This window comes from Microcebus murinus, chromosome 12 (assembly GCF_040939455.1).
Source record: "Microcebus murinus isolate Inina chromosome 12, M.murinus_Inina_mat1.0, whole genome shotgun sequence".
Lineage (NCBI taxonomy): Eukaryota > Metazoa > Chordata > Mammalia > Primates > Cheirogaleidae > Microcebus > Microcebus murinus.
In genome coordinates, this window is record NC_134115.1 from 47,356,356 (window position 1) to 47,378,994 (window position 22,639).

Sequence of the window (22,639 nt, forward strand, 5' to 3'; positions counted from 1 at the left end):
GACTGGTCCAACATGGAAACGATTCTCATTGATTAAAACATCATCTCACACTTTCATGAGTTCTAACAATTCAAAGACTCTCATTTCTGCTATTACCATAACATGAGTTGAAACAAACTTTTTAACTATTTTCAGGAGTATTAAGCAATATTGTCTTAAACTCTATAGGCACTAGCCGCTTATAGGAGACCATGATGATGTATCTATTTATTATCTATTTAAATATTTATTTAACCATTTCTAAGATTTATATTATTTTTGTTCATATGATATTATGTGAACCTTTAAACTGTGATTAATATAAAATGTTCTTTCTATTTAGTAATTTTATTATTTTGCTTTCTTCATTAAATTTTTACTGTGGAAAATTCTTGTGTTAGTTTATTCTTTACAATAAGACTCCAAGCTTGACTGTGCAACCAGATTAAAGAAACCATCACTGTTATATTGAAGACGCAAGTAAAAATTAATTTAATCTAAGCCATGTTGTCTGTCGTTTTCAGGATATAGAGGTGAACATAACAAATATAGTTCCTGATGTCTTATATCTTTGATTTTTATAGGGGAGAAAACCCAAAAGCAATAATCATACTAAAATAACATCAATCATGTTAAATACTAGAATGAGAAGAAGGAAAAACACTCATGAAATTCTCTCAAAAGAATATTGACTGAGGCATGTTAGGAAATAAAAAAATGCAGATATATTCTCTACTAACTTATTGGTAAATATCTAAATGCAAATATCCATTGCCAGTTGTGTACATGGCTTTGCAATTTTTAAGAAATATAAGAACTGGAGCTTCGTGACTGGCAAGTGAAAGTGGAAAAATAGAGGTTGTCATGTAGGGAGAGACAGTACAGGAAGAAAAGAACTTAAACTTGTTTCAGAGGAACTTCCTCCTTTAAAGAGAGAGGACGGAAGAGCCACTCTGGAAATAGAGGTGCAATACCTTACATTAGAGGGAAGAGGGAGAATGTTGATGAAAGTGTATTTAGGAAAATAAATGTGCTTAGAAGAAGAATCAATGAACTTATGGAAAACGTGGATTGGAACTGCCCACTACATCAGGAAAATAGATGGCACAACGATCTCAGTGAGAGGTGATTTGGAGGAATTAATCAGAGGAAACCATATGGGAGTAGGTAGAAAAGAGATTGAGAGAAGAGAAATGAGTACTGAGGTATACAGAAAACAGTTGTGAGAGGTTTGCCTTTGAACTGGAGGGGATAAACAGAGTTGAACCTGGAAAAGAATATGGATTATTTTCTTATTTGCATATTTTTTCCTTTTCAAAATATGTATGTCTTTGGGTAGATTTTATGGCTTTAATATGTTGGCAAATGATATTATTATGTTTAATATCTTATTTAAAGTCATACCTATTATATTATTTACATTTATAATTTATCATTATTTTAATACTAGTTTAAAATCAGTAAAACTGACGAACTTGCCTCATACAATAAAACTGGGAAACTAAATCAGAGAATCTCTTTCTCAATATTAACGTAAAGAAAAAAATTGATCAAAACAACCTGAAACTACAACACGAACCAAGGATATCCAGACAGCAAGAAGGAGCAGTATGTAATACACAAATAAAAAGAGATTTAACAATTATTTTGGAAATTCAGAATACCAAACATATAACGTCAGATGTAAATAGCAATAAAGAGTTTTACACTAAAATTGCATTCTGCTTGCATGTATGTGTGATATTCAGAAAACCATTTAATCTCTCCAAGCCTCAGCATTCCCATAAATAAAATGGGTTTGACATATTTATATACTTGTTGTAAATCTTAAATGAACACATGCATTTCAAAGCACTTAACACAGTAGCCTCCATTAACGAAGGAGGTAAAATATGGTAGATATTTTCCTATTTTTCTTCATATATTAATAGTTATAGATGAGAATCTTATTTGCTGTTTATAAAATTCTTAGGAACCTTATCCTACCCTTCAGTAACTGGTTTCCAAAGGAGGCAGCCTAAAAAACCATATTCTGTCACGAATTTTAGAGAGGCTCAAAAATTGTCACTCTTCATTTCAAAGATGTGTCCTATTTATATTCTATCAGAAAATGGTGGCTTGTATAAATACCCGAGACAGAGGAATAAGCATCTAGGTTGTTGAAATACACAAGACACGTGATGTTTATTTACTGACGCTAGCACCTGACACATTGCCACCCTCACTCCCAGCATCCCAGGACACACTCCCATAGCACCTGACTTTCCTTCCTCTCAAGAGACTCCCATAGGACACAGTCATTCACTTCCTTCACCTTCCTGTCCATTCACAGAGCTGCTTTCTATTGTGTTGTCATTCAGGCTTCACGGTTTCCCTAAAGAGCAAAACACAAGTAGAAAGCAGAAGTGACATAACATTTCTAAGTCGTGCAAAAACATCTGCAGAAGAGCTTTTCTTGAATTTCCATTGCATATGACATAATAGTAGGTGTAGCTAAGAGGAAAGAAAAAGCAGGATCCAGGTTGTGGGTGGGCTTCTGAAAACCTCCCAGGGGAAGACAACCCCCTGTGGCCATGTGTGATAAGGGCAGCGACCAAGACTGGAGAGCTGGTTTCAGATCTATGCAGACACTTTACCACTTCCTGGGGATTTCTCTTCATGCCGCAAAAAGACTACTCTTAGGCAAGACCAGACTGTATATTGTCAGAAGCCTGTTTCCTTACCCTTGGTTTGTTTCAGAGAAGGAGTCTCCAGCTTCAGGCAGGGCATGGATTCCTTGGGCTTGGCAGTTATAAGAACAGAGAGATGTATTCCCTGCCTATAGTCAGCTGGGCAGACCAGGACTCTCCCTAGGATCACCCTTTCCACATACTATGGGGCTCCACGGGCAGGTAGAACTGACAATCAGGATTTTAACTCAATAGTATTCAGAAAAGGGTCATGTTTAATAGTACCTTAAACAACTCTTAACAGTACATTCTTAATTTCAGAGATTCATTACTAACATTGAACTTCAAATACTAACAATAGAAGAATATTATTGTCACTTTGAATAATTATTTGACACCTCTTCCTCTCAGTAATAAAAACTCTGCCTAGGTAGCAGAGGACAGAAGGCCCACAGAAGTAAGGAATGTGGAAAAAATAATGTCTTTTTTACTTGAGAGCTAGTGAAATTTATTTATTCAAATATATTAATTTTTATATACTTTGAGCAGCATTCCTATAATCAGCACCATATTTTCATTGAGGTATTTCACCAGGAAGAGTGTGTGTGTGTGTGTGTGTGTGTGTGTGTGTGTGTGTGTATGTGAGGTGCTAAGGTAGCACGGAGGAAGGGCCTGCAGCTGCAGAGGGGTCTGTTGAATCTTTGCTGCAGGCTCAACGTTTGGATTTGCTGCTCTCAGACTTGGGATTCACTGGGTCTTTAATTAAATTTCAACACATTTTATCCTTTGCGGTTTTCTACTCTCATCCAGAGGGGAGGATGGAGAAATGTAGGAGTAGGAGGTAGACAAGGGTTGGCTTCCCAGCCTGTGTTAGTCAGGGTTCTCCAGAGAACCAGAACCAATAGGCTATGTGTGTGTGTGGACACCATTCTTGGACACCAGAATCCAATCAGCCAAATTAGTTTATTTTTACCTGCACAGGGGCTGTCACCACTCTATGCAAGGAGGGAGAAGCAGCCCCAAACAAAGACTTTACTTTTTATTTTATACTTTATAAGCTGGCAGCTGTGCAAGTGTTACAAACTTAATCACACTAGCAGGGTCAGGATGGTAGGTCGTTGGTTCTGCTCTCTTAAGCAATCAAGTGGTTACGGAAGCAGAACTTGGCAGCTAGCTGTTGTTTGAGCAAGCAACAATGGGAAAGTACTCTAAGACCCTTTTCCCCTCTACCCCCTTACCCCACTTTACTTTCTCTAGAGACTTTTTACTAGCAGTTAGTTTCAGAGCAAGACAGAAGCCATCTTAGGCCTATCTGTGGATCAGGCTTGTTTTAGTGACCTGGCTATTGACTACTTTATTTTTCACTGGTCTTGTTAGCTAATCAAATCCTTGATTTTACGAGGGGGTCTGTGTCTCATAGAGGTTGGTGTTGGGTACTTAAAACCAACAGCTTGACTGCTTGCACCTGATTGTGCACAAAAACCATGATATGGTTAATTATGAGGGGTCCACAAGTAAGCCCTAGGAGGAGGAGGATTAAGGAGCCAGTAAGTACAGATACTAGGGTTGTTAACCAAGGGGACCAATTGAAGAGACTTTTATACCAATATGATTCTTTTTTTTGTTGTTTTTATTTTGATCTTTTTTTTTAACCAAAGCTAGACTATCTCTGATTACTTTAGATCTATTATCATAAAAACAGCATGTTTTCCCCAGAGCCATACAAAGCCCCCCTTGCTTTAGAAAAAGTAAGTCTAAACCATGGAGGTTTTGCAGAACAACTTTGGCCAAATTGTTTAGAGCAGTTTCTAGGTGGGAGATAGAGCTCTCAAGCTCTTTTAGGTCTGCATTGTTCTGGGTGGTGCAGGCTCGGAAGCTGGGGCTTAGAGGTCTGGTAGCCAGGGCAGTGATGCTGATGGCGGCCGATCCGGCCAGTCCGATTTTAACCAGGAGGGGCACCAGGATTGGGGCCCTGGTCCATCTGTGTAGTCTTTTAAAATGCTCTAGTTTACCTTTTTTTGAGTAATAATATACTTGGGGGATAACATGGGTTAAGATCCAGACTTGCAGTTGTTTAGTCATTACTAAGAAGGATATACATGGAGTCAGCCCCCCAAAGCAAGTAAACCAGGTGTCATTTGGGGCTATTAAGGTGTAAGTGGTGGCCCCCTCAGAGTCTGCCCTTTTTTGGGGGAGGGTTATGGTAGTATTACAGTTTTTTTTTTTTATTGGGACGTTGACATATGATAGGAAGAGGAGATTATACATGTCTCTTTTTTTTGGAGGTCTCTAAGGGTTAAAACAGGCATCTGGTCCCAATTACAATGCGAGTTTTTACTTTTAGTTTTAATGTCAGCATTGTTGTTTTTTATGGAAGCACTACCGGTGAGCCCAACATAATAGGGAAGCGCAGGGTTTCAGCACAACCAACAATCTTGAACAGCATTTGGGTTAGTATTGTTTACAAACTTAAACACCGCATCTAGGGTTTGCAGCACTGGGTGTTGCTCATCTCGTTCTCGCCCTGGGGGCGTTGGGGGCGCTGCCAGGGTGGGCTGCGTGGGACCTGGGGTTTTTTTTGGGGGGAGGGGGATGCCCTGGTCTTTGACTGGGTTTAAGACCTCATTTGGTCTGATGGGCTTGGGGACTCTAAATACAGGTATCTTTTGAATAGTAAATAACACTCTTGGATCTGGTCTTGTTACTCAGCCCGATGACTACAATTTTTGTTTTTATTGTTACAGGGGCTGGTGTCATGCCAGATCCCAATATGCTTTTTAGACTCATCACTTTTTTAGGGGGCTATAGTTTTATATTTTTAAGATTGACAATAGTAATGTGTGACCCCCCGCCCCCCCCCCCCCCCCAGCCTACAGCATTGGCCGGGCACGCGTAAAACTGTACACTGTTTAGATTTTGATCTTTGCATTTTCGTGCCTGTACTGGTAGCCGCACCCCATATATTCCTGAGAAAGCTTTCTATGACGCTGTTTTTTTGGAGGGGGGGGGCTATTAAGTCACACAGATCAATTATAAAGAAGGGCTGCTGATTGGTAGCGTTTGTCCAGGCAATCTCCAGTCGGTCCTCTGTGCTAGACAGGTATATGGGGGCATGTAGTGGGATCTGTCCCAAGTCTAACCTGGGGGAATTGCCGCCAGGAGCAAGAGGAGGACTACAGAGAGCATTGGAACAAACTAGGGGGTCGCCCGTGTGTTCTAATTTTAATGTTTTTGGTATCTGGCTGTCATGAGCCCTTTTTACTTGCGTATAGTGGATCCAGGCCTTTTTTTGGCAACCTTGACAGCCATGGGGGTAGTGAGGATCACAGGGTATGGTCCAGCCCACCGAGCTTCAAGGGAGTCTGGATTATGTCTTTTAATCCACACCCAATCACCAGGTTTTAACCGGTGAAGTGGATCAAGGCCAGGAGGGATAAGCCTCGTGTCCGCTGGTCCCCGACAACTTTTCAGAGGTCTGATCGGAGACGCTGGAGGGCCTATAAAGAACTAAGAAGGTCATGGTTACTTATGGAGGCCAGTGCCTCTTGCCTTAATTTTGGCAGTATCTCAAAGAGGGTGATTCCCGCCCTGTAGGGAGTGCAGCGGCTCCGCCTCAAGGCAAAGGGGAATAGGCTAACCCAATTTTTGTCAGTCTCCAAGTGCAATTTGGTCAAAGTTTCTTTTATAGTCGTATTTATCCTTTCTACCTGCCCAGAACTCTGGGGACTATAAGCACAATGCAGCTTCCAGGTAATTTTTTAATGCCTCGGCTACTGTTTTGGAGATCTGGGCGGTGAACGTTGGGCCATTGTCAGATCCCAATGCTAATGGGAGGCCAAATCGGGGGATAATCTCAGTGAGTGGTGTTGCAAAGGCTCCTGCCCAACCTCCTTGGGGAGGAATATCCTTTTGTCTGGAGTCTTCAGCCATCCACTCTTTTTTTTTTTTTTTTTTTTTGACATAGTTTATCTCGGCTCTCACCCTTTGCTCCTCAGGAGAGTAGGTTGGTTTGGGAGGTAGGAATCTTGAAGGCAGGGCAGGCAAAACATCCACAGGCTCCACTGGTCTTTAGGCCGCTTTTTTGGCTCTTTGATCAGCAAATGTATTGCCTTTTGTTATGTCCGATTTATCTTTCTGGTGGCCCCAGCAATGAACAATTGCTACTGCTTTTGGAGCCAAGTGGCCTCCAACAGGGCCAGGATCCCTGCCTTGCTTTTTATCTCCTTGCCTCCGATGCACGGTTAGGAGTCCTCGCTCCTGGTACAGAGCCCTGCATATGTGCGCTGTTGCTAACGCATACTTGGCTATCTGTGTAGATATTGACAGTCCTCTCTTTTGCTAGCCTAAGAGCCTGGGTCATAGCTAACAGCTCTGCTTTTTGAGCTGAGGTGCCATGTCCTAGTGCCTGCGCCTACAGTACCTTAGTCATGGTGGTGAGTGTAGCTCCCGCTACCCGCACTCCGTCATGGATGAAGCTGCTTCCATCCGTGAGAAGTTGCAGGTTGGCGTTTGGCCATGGCTCATCTCAAGGGTCCAGCTTCAGGCTGGATAGGGCTTTTAGGACTTGTTCACACTCATGCACTGGTAAAATAACCTACCGGGAGCTCTCCTGGGGCAAGAGGAGAGGAGCCCTGACCCCTTCATTCAGCATTCTCCAGGAGGACCTGGGCTGAGCTCTCCTTAGGTCTCCCTCTACTGGGGCATTCATTTGTTCAATGTCCAAATTGCTTACAAACTGCACACTGATCAGGGGCCAGTGGTCTGCCTTTTTGGAAGGTTTCCTTGGGTTTGTTTCTTTTTTTTTTTTTTTTTGGATTCTTGAAGGAGGGCCTCTCTGTCTCTGGAGTGGCTTAGTTTTCTGCAGGGTGGCAATAACAACTCCCACCATCTTTTTGGAGGCAGCTACCTCGGCTGGGTCCCAGTTATTAAAAACCTCTTGAGCTATTTCCACAAACTCACTGAGATTCTTTTCTTCAAACCCATATAACTTCTGCAACTTCTTCCTAATGTCTGCGGCCGAATGAGATACAAAAGCAACATTAATAGCTCTATGATTCTTGGGTGCCTCTGGGTCTATGGGGGTGTAGGTCCGGTATGCCTCAAACAGGTGCTCTAAGAAGGTGGCCGGACCCTCCCCACTCCCTTGAACCAATCCACTAACCTTAGACATATGTAGGCTTCCTAGCCGCTCCATGGAGGCCCAACAACAGAGTCTGCCGATACTGGGTCAGCAACTCCCTACCTTGATCGGTGTTTGGATCAGTCTGGTCTGTGATTTGGGAAGCGGGTTTCTATGAAGTCTGCATGAGAAGCCAGTTGTCCATCCAGGCCTAAAACGGCTTTTCTTGCCTCCTGGTTAATTTGTTCACGCTCTTCTGACGTGAAAAGGATCTGCAACAGCTGCTGACAGTCATCCCGCGTGGGTTGGTGGGTGTAGAACACCGTTTCCAAGAGAGAAATTGGACCTTGAGGCTTTTCAGAGAAAGGGACATTCTGGGACTTCTAATTATAGAGGTCCCTGGTGGAAAATGGGGCATAAATCATAAAAGGGTGGTCGCTCCCGGGTAGCGGGGCCATCAGGCGCAGTGGTAGAATTGCTTTTGGATCCTCAGAGGAATCTGGCTGGGGGGAGGGGTTGCTTTCCCCTCCCCTGAGTCCTCTGTGGGCTATAGGGTGGCTCGAGGCAGCTTCCCTTCACCCCCCACCCTTTCCCACTCTGTCCCTTTCCCCTATTACATTTCTGGCGGCCTCAGGAGCATAGGGTGGAGGTCGCCATGGATCGCACAGGGGATCTTCAACCTGTGATGGGAGGACAGGGGGACCTGACTTTGGAGGTAGTGGGGGCTTTTCTGGAGAGGGGGTAACCTTACGACGACCACCCAGGACCTGGTCAGATGACCCTGCAAACACAATCTTACAAGGGTTAGCATCAACACATTTAGTTACTGAAGAGAAGAGACAGGTTGAAGGTGCCCTATGGTGGCCAGTGAGTACCAAAAGAGGGCCACTCCAATTCACAGAAAGTCCTGAGTGTAGGGGAGCCAGAGAAGTTTTTCAGGAGACACCCCAAGGGGGTTTTTCTGACTGTCAACAGGAGGCACATGGACCACGAGGGGGATTCCCTTCTGCTCACTCAGCCAGCGGAGGTAGTTACCGTGTCCCTCTCTCATCTCTCACTCACCACCGCTGGCAGGGTCCACACAAATAGCAACTCGGGCTGCCCGGCCAGGGCTGGGAACGCTGTCCTATCCAGCCATACGGTCCTCTATAGTCATTTTTCGCATCTCGCCCAGATTCAACCTCACCTTCCTGAAATCCCATTACCCCGCAGAAGAAAACAAGAGACCATATTTCAGCTGATAACCAGAAACAACTAGATAGACACAGACCACATTTGACACTGCGATTTCACATAACGCACTTACACAAAACAAAGAGGGCTGGGGATTCATTTCAGGTGGCCGCCTGGCTGTGTCCCTCGTGGGAAGCCTACAGTTTGTAGTTTCAGGTCTTATGTTTATGTCTTTAATCCATTTTTTATTAATTTTTGTATATGGTGTAGAGATCTAGCTTCATTCTTTTAAATGTGGATATCCAGTTTTCCCAACACCTTTTGTTGATAAGACTATTTTTTTTCCATTGTGTAACTGTCTTAGTCTGATTGTGTTGCCTATAACAGAATGCCTGAAACTGGATACATTTATAAAGAAAATAAATTTATTTCTTACAATTATGGAGAAGTCCATAGGTTGAGGTGCTACCTCTGGTGAGGGCCTTCTTGCTGATAGGGACTCTGTAGACTAGAGGTAGTGCAGGGTATGGCAAGGGGGGCTGGTCTTCTTATAAAGTCTCCAGTCCCACTCCTGTGATAATTTATTAATTTATTAACCCATGAATCAATTAATCCATGAATGGATTAATCCACTCATGAGGGCAAAGCAATCATGACTCAATCACCTCTTGAAGGACCAACCTTTTAACTGCCACATTGAGGATTAAATTTCAACATGAATTTTGGAGGGGATAAATATTCAAACCATAGCAGTAGCTTTGGCACCCTAGTCAAAGATCATTTGACTATATACATGAGGGTTTACTTTTGTGCTTTCTATTCTACTCCATTGGTATATGTGTGTGTCTTTATGCAAATATCATACTGTTTTGATTACTATAGCTTCCTAATATGTTTGAAATCATAAAGTGTGGGGGCCTCTTGTTTGTTCTTTTTTCTCAAGATTAGTTTACTTACTCAGATCCTTTAAGATTTAATATTAATTTTAGGATAGTATTTTTTATTTCGGCCGGGCGCTGTGGCTCACGCCTGTAATCCTAGCTCTTGGGAGGCCGAGGCGGGCGGATTGCTCAAGGTCAGGAGTTCAAAACCAGCCTGAGCAAGAGCAAGACCCCGTCTCTACTATAAATAGAAAGAAATTAATTGGCCAACTGATATATATATAAAAAAAAATTAGCCGGGCATGGTGGCGCATGCCTGTAGTCCCAGCTACTCGGGAGGCTGAGGCAGAAGGATCACTCAAGCCCAGGAGTTTGAGGTTGCTGTGAGCTAGGCTGACGCCACGGCACTCACTCTAGCCTGGACAACAAAGCGAGACTCTGTCTCAAAAAAAAAAAAAAAAAAAAAAAAAAAGTATTTTTTATTTCTGCAAAATGCCTTTGTGATTTTGGTATACCTTGCATTGTATGTATAGTTTGCTTTGAATAGTATGGACATCTTAACTATCCATGAACACAAGATGTCCTTTCATTTATTTGTATTTTCTTTAATTTCTTTCATCATTGTTTGGTTTTCAGTGTACAAGCCTTTTTTTTCTGCTTGGTTAAATTTGTTCTTGAGTATTTTATTTGTTTTGATGCTAAATGGGATTATTTTTGTTTCACATTTTTCATTGCATTTCACTGCATCATGTAGGTTTTGGGATGGTTTGCTTTCATTTTCATTTGTCACAAGGTTTTGTTTTTTTTACAAGTGGGATCTCACTCCCAGGCTGGAGTGCAGTGGTACAATCATAGCTCACGGCAGCCTCAAACTCCTGGGCTCAAGCGATTCTCCCACCTAAGCCTCCTGAGTAGTTAGGATTACAGACATGCCCCACCATGACTGGCTTGCTTCAGATATTTTTAAATTTCCTTTTAAAATTTGAGATTCTTCTTAGATTTTTATCACATTTAAACATGCATGTGAATTCTTTTTGTCCTATGCAATGTGATGCAACATCACACAGCATTTACTTTCTAGTAAAAGTTAAATGAGTAAGATACTTGGTCTTGTGATCATGATATGGAAACACTGTACATTCCATTTGTTTTATCATATTCACATTCCTTTTATTGATATAAATCTGAAGATGAAAATGGGAAAACTCCAGAGGTATCAAAATAAAGTTGCACGGTAAAATACCACGAGGAAAGGGAATGCATGTAAATGCTCATTTCCCAGTGTTTGACATACTAAGAATAACAGCTTGGGTAGAATTACCCTGCGTTTTCAGGATGTGATGATCAAGGTGAAATTTAAAATCCAATAAAAATGTATTGACTGGATAAATTACTAAAAATTATCAATTTTTGCAAAATGCATTTCTGGAAGGAAGGCTCATCTATTATAGTAACTTTTGTACCCATTTCAGAACTTTGGGCATTTTAATTATTTGATGATATGAAGAGTTAATTGCCCCCCCCCCCCCAGCCCTGCGGAGCTGGCTGGCCTGGCTCCCCTCCAGGCCCCAACCAGACCAGCAGACTGCTCTGAGGAGGTGGGGAGAGGAGGGCTGGGCCCTCAGGCCGGCATTTTAATTATTTGATGATATGAAGAGTTAATTGCCCCCCCCACCAGCCCTGCGGAGCTGGCTGGCCTGGCTCCCCTCCAGGCCCCAACCAGACCAGCAGACTGCCCTGAGGAGGTGGGGAGAGGAGGGCTGGGCCCTCAGGCCGGCATTTTAATTATTTGATGATATGAAGAGTTAATTGCCCCCCCCATCAGCCCTGCGGAGCTGGCTGGCCTGGCTCCCCTCCACGCCCCAACCAGACCAGCAGACTGCCCTGAGGAGGTGGGGAGAGGAGGGCTGGGCCCTCAGGCCGGCTGGCAAAGATGCCAAACTTCTGCGCTGCCCCCAACTGCACGCAGTCTGACCTGGCCTTTTTCAGGTTCCCTTGGGATCGGCCAGATGCCAGAAGTGGGTGGAGAATTGTAGCCAAGCGGACTTAGAAGATAAAACACCCGATCAACTAAGTAAACATCGATTACATGCCAAACACTTTGAGACCCCTATTATCTGTAGAACTAGTCCTTATAGGACAGTTGTTGGAGATAATGCAGTATCAACAATAGTTGTTCTTACCAGTTATTTGAACAATTCACACAGTAGATAGAAAACGAATAAAAGAATTGAGAAAACGAATAAAAGAACTGAGTGAAGATGAAATCAGGACACTGAAAAAGAAAAAACTGATGAAACTTCTGAACAAGAACAAAAACATAAAGAAACCAGCAACAGCAATGCTCAGAACCCCAGTGCAGAGGGGGTGCTGAAGAGCAGGATGAGGACATTTGACCTCTAACCCTTGAAAAGAAGGAAAATAAAGAATACCTAAAATCTCTATTTGAAATCTTGATTCTACTGGTAAAACAAAACATATCTCTGGATGGACAGGAGGCTTATGAAATCCCCACAGGTCTTTTTACTCCTGATAACTTTCAAGCACTGCTGGGGTGCTGGATACATTCTGGGGAAGAGGTCCTGAGAAAGCGCTTTGAGACAACAGCAGTTAACACATTGTTTTGTTCAAAAATACAGCAGACAGATGCTTGAGATCTGTGGGAGCTGTATTCGGGAAGAAACTCTCAGGGAAGTGAGAGACTCACACTTCTTTTCCCTTCTCACTGAGTAGACATAGCAGGGGAAGAGCATCTACCCGTTCTGATGAGGTTCATCAATGAATCTCATAACCTGAGAGAGGAGTTTGTGGGCTTTCTGCCCCATGAAGCTGCTGCAGAAATTGTGGCTGTGAAATTTCTCACTACAACAACTGAGAAGTGGGGGCTAAATATGGAATATTGTCGTGGCCAGGCTTACATTGTGTCCAGTGGATTTTCTTCCAGAATGAAAGGTGTTGTGGTGTTGCTTCTAGACTTGTAGAGAAATATCCCCAAGCTATCTACACACTTTGCTCTTCCTGTGCCTTAAATATGTGGTTGGCAAAATCAGTGCCTGTTATGGGAGTATGTGTTGCTTTGGGAACAATTGAGGAAGTTTGTTCTTTTCTCCATCGATCACCACAACTGCATTTAAAACTTGACAATGTAATTTCTTTTCTTTTTCAGAACAGTGAAGAAAGGGGTAAAGAACTGAAGGAAATTTGCCATTCTCAGTGGACAAGAAGCCATGATGCTTTTGAAATTTTAGTGGACTTCCTGCAAGCACTTGTTTTATGTTTAGATGGTATAAATAGTGACACAACTATTAGATGGAATAACTGTATAGCTGGCCGAGCACTTGTCCTCTGTAGTGCAGCAACAGATTTTGATTTCATTGTTACTATCGTTGTTCTTAAAAATGTCCTCTCTTATACAAGGGACTTTGGGAAAACTCTCTAGAGGCAAACCTCTGATGTCTTCTTCGCAGCCAGTGGCTTGACTGCAGTACTGCATTCACTAAATGAAGTGATGGAAAATATTAAAGTCTGTCATGAGTTTGGGTTTGAAGAAGCCACAGATTTGGCTGCCAAACTTGATATTCAGATGAAACTCCCTGGGAAATTCCACAGAGCTCAGCAAAGTAACTTGGAACCTCAACTAATCTCTGACAGTTACTATAAAGCAACCCTAAGTGTTCCAACAGTAGAGCACATTATTCAGGAACTTAAAGATATATTCTCAGAACAGCACCTCAAAGCTCTTAAATGTTTATCTCTGGTACCCTCAGTCATGGGTCAGCTCAAATTCAGTACGTCAGAGGAACACCATGCTGACATCTACAGAAGTGATTTACCCAATCCGGAAACACTCTCAGCTGAACTTCATTGTTGGAGAACTAAATGGAAACACAGAGGGAAAGATATTGAGCTTCCATCCACCATTTATGAAGCCCTCCACATGCTGACAACAAGTTTTTTCCTAATGTATATGCATTGCTAAAGGTCTTGTGTATTCTTCCTGTGATGAAGATTGAGAATGAGTGCTACAAAAATGGTTCAAAGCATCTCAAAGCATACTTGAGGAACACTTTGACAGACCAAAGGTCAAGTAACTTGGCTTTGCTTAACATAAATTTTGATATAAAACATGATCTGGATTTAATGGTGGACACATATATCAAAGTCCATACAACTAAGTCAGAGCTTCCTACAGATAATTGAGAAAACATTGAAAATACCTAACAGACTTTTAAAATAGTTTTTCTCTTATATTTGATATTTGAAAGAAGATCCATAAGGTGTATGTTGGGCATTTAATCACTGATTATCTTCGCCTATAGGCCTCCATGGAATAGTTTAGCCACTGATAATCTACTTCTTTGAATGGCCCCTGTTTGAATTCTCGTGCTTTGAAGACTTATCTGTTCTTCCAGAAGATATCATCGAAAGTGCCCCGTTTTACTTTTGAAGACTTATCTGTTCTTCCAGAAGATATCATGCCCCGTTTTACTTCTTTGTGATCTCTGCTGGTGGCACTCTGGAATTGTTGTAGTTAAGTCAATGTAGACATAACATTAGCTATCACAGTAGATCCACATCACATAGTGAGTTATCAATTCTTGGAAGAAATAAATTTTGAGCAGGTGTGGGAGGAAGGAATACATTTTATAAAATGTTACAATGAAGCCCACAATTGATCTTTGACTAGTGGAAGTTTTAAATATATTGTTAAAAATCTGTAATGGACAGTCAAAAGAAATTATCAGAGAGAGAAGCTTGTGAACTCACCAAACTAAGATTTCATTGTAGATTTTGTCTTTATCAAATGAACTTAAAGGAACAGGTGACAATTAAAGTTTGAATGGAAGAGCCTGCATTAGTTGTTCCACATCTAGTTGTTGCTGTTTACATTTCTTTGTTGAGCCTACATCTTCATAAGCTTTTTAACGGGTGTAGAACATTTCTGTTTGATGGTTAGGACAAAATCAGGCCATGGATACTAACAACTGACTTGTCTTCTTCTTCTGTCTTTTTCCATGACTTTATCTACTGCGTCATCTTGATTTATAAGCAAAACCTGGAAAAGCTACAAAAATAAGTGTTTTGTGGTTTATCTAGAAACAATATGGAAAACATTGATGTTATTTTTGGTGAAGAAAATAAATTTTGAATATTTAATTTCAATCTGAATAAATGTGAATTTTGTTTAAAAAAGAGTTAATTGAATCAGGGAAAATAATGAATAATAAAATTTATGTGGTTTATTAAAAAAACTGATCCTTGCTGATCTCTACTCTTATATAAATAGGCTGATTTTGTACCAGTGTCATCTAAATATCATCAAATGATTTGATGCCTAGGTTTCTGAGTGATGGAAAAAAATGATGACGCAACTATTTACAGTTCACACACACACTCTGGAGATTTGGTCCTTATTGACAAGGGCTGGAAAGGTGGAGGATTGATGATTCGGAGGACACAGGGCTACGACCCCCCAAAATATAGTGTGGTGTGTTGTCTGATTGCTGTGAGCTGTGTGAATCAGAGACAATTTGAGTTTAGATACGTGGGTCTATATATGACATGGGCCTAGTTATTTTCTATTATGACAAGTAAAGGACAAATTAGAGATAATGCCCTGCTTGTGAGTTTAATATAGTGCTAGGCAGATGCTGAAAATTACATTGCTCTTGCAATTTGATCCCCAGAGCCATATGAGCCTTCAAAAAACTAGAATTTCAGTTGTTTTAGTAATAATCTCAGTAGGCATTATTGACATTCAGTAAGAGTAGAGTGGAAATTTAGCCATTGTATATTATAATTCTAGCAAATATGGCTATGATGAAGAAAATACTTGGCGATTCATCATGCCTTCTATTAGGAAGAGAATATTGGAAAAATTGCTTCAGTAAAAATTATTTCTTGAGTGATTACACTAGGTCTGGTGCTCCAGTTATTAAAGAGCTGATTTGCTAAAGACGGTCCCGTATCTATGATTTTAAAGAGTCAAAATCATCCAAGGTATAGATAGTGCTATGTGACTATAGTCTCAGCTACTCAGGAGGATCCCTTGAGCTCAATAGTTCAAGTCCAGCCTGGGCAACATAGCAAGACCCTTGCCTCTAAAAAAATAATAATAGATATATAGATAGATAGATGATAGATAGATAAAAATAAGGAGTAGGGAATCTAGAGGACTGAGATGACCTAATGTAACTGCAGGCCCAGCCCAAACTGACCCTACTCTGTTGATTACAGAATGTGAAGTTACCCTGTAGGTATACTAGAGCCCAAACTACAAGTCATATACTCCAGGCTGTGCAATAGAAAAAGCTTTGGCCTCTTACAACACACAGAACCAATGGCTTCCTCCCCCTGGAACCAACAAGACCAGGATATGACTGAAACCTGAATGCCAGAACTCTCAAAAGTGAGGGGTTTCCATTGGCCAGGAAGATCCAAGGCTAAAATCCACCTCAACATGCCTACAGTAAATGGTTAAATTCGAAATCCTCCAATCAGATCCCAACTAGCAAGTATTCCTAATACTTTCTCTTGCCTTCTGACCCCTGAAAACTTGGCCCAGATTGCAAATTGGGTGGGCAGATTTGAATTTGAGCTGTGCCTCCTGTCTCCTTGCTGATGAGCTGATAAAAAAGCATTTCTTTTCTCAAAAGCCAGTGTCATAGTATTGGCTTCTATGTGCATTGGGCAGCGGGCCCATTTGCTCAGCAACACTAGTGTCCTATGCAAAATAAAAATGCAAAGCCAGAGTTTGGGATTGGACCTTTACATTAATTCTGCATATGAAAATACTTATTATTTATCCAGTTATTAATTTAGGACAAAGATGATTCTCTTTTGTTTGATAAGAATCAACTTGGTTAAGAACCTATAAAAGAACTTTTAGAAATTTGAACTTTAATGCAAAAATTCAAAGAATGATTAAAATTTGAAAGGATGGGTTTTTATTGGGGATGGTATTGCCCCTAAGGGTGCAAAGATTAGTTCTTGGGATGAGAACAAATCTTAGATCTTACAATAGTTTGTGGCCTTCCAAAGCTCAACATTTTTCAACATAATTTTGTTCCCTAGTATTCATTTTTCTCACTGGATTTTCGTATATGTCAAATGAGAATATTGACATTGAGTTCATGGAAGAGAGACAAAATATGTGCAAGAACAGTGCCATAAACCTATGGTGAATAGATGGTTTATCGGTGGACTTCATTCTCACCATTTACTTGATCTCAAAGTCTTATTGGGAGAGATGTCCTTTGCTTACTTTATGGGCTGTCATTGCCTGTCTTCTGGATATTGCTTGTGTAGGGGTCAAGGGGAAACTTCCCCTTAGTTCTCTGAATGTTCACTGAAAAAGCAATTCACAAAAAGCAGATTAATTGAAGAAAAGGCATACAAAATTTATTAACATATACACAACAGAATCACAGAGTAATTACTCACCCCACAACAGGGTGCAGAAGCTCATATACCATCATGAGTTTACAAAAGGATGTGGGCTCAGAGCATGGTGAAAAGCAGGGAATGGTGGTAAATCAGGTTATAGAAACAAGACAGGTTATGGGAGGGAGAGGAGACTCGGCTAGCAAAGGTGGTCTTATTATGTAGATGAAACCTCAAAAGCAGCCCTCAGAGAGAAGAGATGGTTAAAATTCCTTTTGGATCTTTAAAGGTGTCAGACTCTCAGTTAATTTTTCCTTGAATTGGTCAAGGAAAGCTGCTTCAATGCAGATTCTCTATAGATACAAATTTTCCCCACAAAAGACAGCTTTTCAGGGATATTTCTATTTGCTGGCTCTCAGATAGCCATATCAAAATGTGTCAAAGAAATATATTTTGGAGTAAAATAGTTTGATTTCCTTCATTTATGTTTGGGCGTCAGTGTTCTTGAGTGTGAGATGGGCTTTGAGAATAAATAATAGTTTATATTTTATCACTAAAGATTTTCAACACATCAATAATTTTTTTTTTTTTTTTTTTTGAGACAGAGTCTCACTTTGTTGCCCAGGCTAGAGTGAGTGCCGTGGCGTCAGCCTGGCTCACAGCAACCTCAAACTCCTGGGCTCGAGTGATCCTTCTGCCTCAGCCTCCCGGGTAGCTGGGACTACAGGCATGCGCCACCATGCCCGGCTAATTTTTTATATATATATCAGTTGGCCAATTAATTTCTTTCTATTTATAGTAGAGACGGGGTCTCGCTCTTGCTCAGGCTGGTTTTGAACTCCTGACCTTGAGCAATCCGCCCGCCTCGGCCTCCCAAGAGCTAGGATTACAGGCGTGAGCCACAGCGCCCGGCCACATCAATAATTATATTAAGTACTGAAAAGAAGAAAATGTTGATGTGCTCTGGATGAACATCTATCAGTGAAGTTAAAAGTTATTTCCTGACAATTTTAAGTAAAAATTAATTTTAAGTAAAATTAAAAGTTAAGCATACCAAAATTATTGTTAATAAAATAATTTAATTTTTCAACTTTTTATAAAAAGTTTTAAATTATTTTTAAATTTATCATTACATTGATATTATCATCATATATTTATAATTTTTAAATCAATACATTGCAACTTATAGAGGTAAAGAAAGTGAATTAAAATTCACTTTGCAAAATTAGTTATAAAGCTAAGTTAAACTTCAATAGATCTTTCTTTCTTTTTTTTCTTTCTTTCTTTCGGAGGCAGACAGGGTCTCACTCTGTCGCCCAAGGCAGGAATGCAGTAGCCCAGTCACAGCTCACTGTATAACCTCCTACTCCTAAGCTCAAGCGATCCTCCTGCCTCAGCCTTCAGAGTATCTGAGACTATGGAGAAATGCCACCACATCTGGCTAAGTTTTAAAATTTTTTTGTAGAGACAGGTTCTCATTATATTGCCCAGGCTGCGATAGCTTTTAAATTTAACTTTTTGCTTAACTTTTTGACATTTTCAACTCTGCAATGAATAAAAACAGTAAACTGTACATTTTTTCTTATGTAGAGATATACATTGAATATCTACATAGATATAAAGTATATCTGTGTTATTAAAATTTAATGGGTGTTTGAATTAGGAAAAAATTTCTCAAATGCTGGGGCATGGGGGAAGGGGGAGGCAATAATGAAAAACGATGGTTGAGAAACACTGCTTTAAGCTCGTATAAAGAGTACCCAAAGGAAAGTAAAAAAAAAAAAAAAAAGAAATAGAAATTGTTGGGGTTCAGAAAATAATACCCCAAAATGAAGTCCTAAGAAGCAAAAGTTTTTCTCTGACTTTCTCCTGTCTCCTATTTCTCAGTCCTATTTTTCCCAGAGGCAAGCCATAGAAATTAAAATCTCTTTTCCCAAGGCAGGTCATAGAAACCAGAACCCTTTTTCCTCAAAGCCAGCCATAAAACCTAAAATATTACCCTAACCTTCCTTTCATATTTCTGTGTGAAACTGGCCACAAACATATTATCTGACCTACCTTGTTTGACCATAGGTCCTAAGGCCCCCATTCCAGAGGGGTCCTACTCCATTCCCCGAAGGAAGGAATTCATCCTCAGGGAGAGCCAGAAGAATCTAGACAGGTCTTACTGGGTTTTCTCACTCAGCTTATTAGCATTAAATCGTAAACTTTTTGTCCAATCATATTTCTACACAGCTATCTATACTTTGTTGAACCTAAGCACAAAAATGGACACTTTTCCCTGTACCTTTGGGTTTTCATTCTGAAGACTCCCATGTATACATGCTAAATAATTTTTTATGCTTTTTTTTTTAATTAATCTGTCTTTTCCAGGTTGATTTTTCAGTGAACCGCCAGAGGGCCAAGGGGGAAAATTCCATTGCGCTATAAAAGTATCCTGGGGACATTCAGACAACGGAAACTAGTACGTTTCTCATATAAGGCCTACACACAAAGCAAGGTCTTCAGAGAAGCTAGAGACCAAGGCTCAGCATCACCCACCTCTCAGCCAGCCCAGAAGCATCTACAACATCCCAATGGCCTCGTCCTTTTCTCTACTGATGGCCCTGGTGGGGCTCAGCTGCATGTCCCTCTGCTCTCTGGGCTGTAAAATGCCTCTCAACCATAGACAGGGTAACTTGAGGGCCCTGAGACTGCTGGCACAAATGAGGAAAATTTCCCCTTTCTCCTGCCTGCAGGACAGAAATGACTTCAGATTCCCCCAGGAAGAGTTTGATGGCAACCATCATCAGAAGATTGAAGCCGTCTCTGCCGTCTATGAAATGTTCCAGCAGATCTTCAACCTCTTCATCTCAAAGGACTCATTTGAGGTTTGGAATCGGAACCTTTTAGACAGACTCCTCAATCAGGTCTTCCAGCAGATAGATGACCTGAAAGCCTGTCTGAATGAGGAGGAAGAAACGGAAGAGACTGCCCAGGTAATCGTGAAGGTCATATACACTGTGAGGAGATACTTCCAAAGAATCATTTTCTACCTGCAAGAGAAAAAATACAGCTCTTGTGCCTGGGAGATTGTCAGACTAGAAATCATGAAAGCCTTGTCTATAACAAACAGGTTTGAACAAAAATTAGTAATGAATCATACCTGGGTCAATATAGAAAAAAATTGTCATTGACTAATATGCTATCTCATACTTCTAGAAGTTCTGCCATTCTAATGACTCTCATTTTTGCTATAACCATCACACGAATTGAAACAAATTTTTCAAATGTGCTCAGGAATATTAAGCAACACTGTCTTCAACTCTATTGGCAGTAGTTCCTTACAGATGAACATGCTGATGGATCTATTTATCTATTTCAACATTTATTTACTCAAGTATTAATAAGATTTAAATTATTTTTGTTCATATAATATCATGTGCACCTTTACCTTGTGATTAATATAATAATAGATGTTCTTTATATAATTATTATTATATAAAGTTGATTGATTATTTTGCTTTTTTCATGAAATTTTTACTATGAAAAACTTCTTGTATTTGTTTACTCTTTAAATAAGAAATTACTGAATGTCCTTATTTTCCAACCTTATTAAAGAAGATGATTAAACTCATTTGTCCATCATTATTAATTTCAAGTTATAAGTAAAAATTGCCTTTCACTAAGCCAGGATATTTGTTGCTCTCAGGATATAGAGGTGAACATAACAAATGCAGTGACTGCTTTCTTGCGTCCTTGATTTTTGTAAGGAAAATAACCCAAAAATGATAATCATATTTAATAATATCTGTTGGGTTAAATGCTGTAATGAGAAGGAAAAACTATTGAAATTCTCTCAGCAGATGCTGGAGCAGGGCATATCAGGAAATAAAATAAAAATATGTAGATATCCCCTGTGGTTGACTGGTGGACATCTAAGTACAAATGTCCATTGGGTATTTGAATCTGTAATTTACAAGCAAGTCTATAAATCGAAATACTAGAAATAGAAGTAATAGATGTAGTCATGTGAGAAGAGTTTACAGAAGGAGAAAAAAGACTTAAAATTCATTCCTATGATCTCAACTTTAATGACAAAGAAGAGGAAATGAGTTGGCATGGCCATATATTATAAGGACAAGAAAGAATTTTGATAAGAGCATATTGAAAAGACTAAAACTTCATGCTTGAAGCTCTGACTCTAGGGGGGGAGGCGGGGCATAGGCAATATACATAATCTTAACATTTGTACCTCCATAACATGCTGAAATAAAAAAAAATGGAAAAAAGAAAAAAAAAGACTAAAACTACTTAGAAGAATCAATACATTCATACAGAATGTGAATTGAAACTTCCCACTATATTGGGAAAATAGATGGCATTGGTGATCTTAGTGAAAGATAGTTTGATAAAATTATTCAGCAGAAATTGTACTAGAGTTGGTGGCAGGGAAAATTAGAGAAGTTAGTGACAATATACATCAAAAATAACTTTGAGAGCTTTGTCTTCTGAAGTGGAGGAGAGAAATAGGGTGGACTTATTACTGCAGAAAAAAGAATATAGATTAATTTTCTACGCAGTGTTCACTTTTTTGAAATATATTGGTATCCAGATAGATTTCATGAATTTTATGTACTGAAAATCATATTCATATGTTTATTGTTTTATTTATTTTAAGTCATGACGTAATTTATTTTAAATCCTGACAGTAAATTATTTACAATGACAGTTTATCATGATTTTGATTAACACTGTGTTGAATATCAGCAAGCTGCTCTGTGAATTGAAACCATCCACTGCACTGGGGAAATAGATGGAATTGTCAACCTTAATAAGAGCTGGCTTGGTAGAATTAATGAGTAGAAACCATATCTGGGTAGGTGGAAGAGTGAGTAAGAGAAGAGAATGATTCCCATTGTCTTTTTTCATCACTTTACTTTAAAAGAATTAAAGTGTCGTTTTTCACTTTAATTCTTTCACTTTCATCATTTTCAGACTTGTATTTGTTTTCTTTTTGCTTCAACATATCCAAATGCAATGACAGATTTGTACAAAGGTTAAATGGAGCAAGGGGAAAAAATGAGGCATTAAAAAGTATGGAAAATGATGGTACAGGCCCTTTGCATTTCCATTTTCACTTCTCTGTTGAAGGACTAACCTCAAGATGAAATAGTAATTCAGAAACAATGAAACAACCCTGGCAAAGAAAAACACTAAATTAAAAAGAATGTATAAAAATGGAAAGTCATGAAACCAGTAAAGAAAAGTAGAGTAATTTGATCTAGCATCATATTCTGGACCGCGTTGCCCTACATTTTCACCATGAGACAGAGAATGATGAACCAAGAATCTCAGTGGAAATGCACTGACTGAAAAACCTAAGGATGGTTAGTAGTTACTTCAAAATAAGCTTCTTATGGGAGAAAAACTTCCTGTAGCCAGCTCAGAAACCT

At 40.0% G+C, this 22,639-nt stretch overlaps 1 pseudogene; it reads left to right on the forward strand.

The window, feature by feature from the left end:
- Nucleotides 1-11,754: 11,754 nt before the first annotated feature.
- LOC105874215 (52 kDa repressor of the inhibitor of the protein kinase pseudogene) lies at nt 11,755-14,042 on the forward strand (annotated as a pseudogene).
- Nucleotides 14,043-22,639: the final 8,597 nt, after the last annotated feature.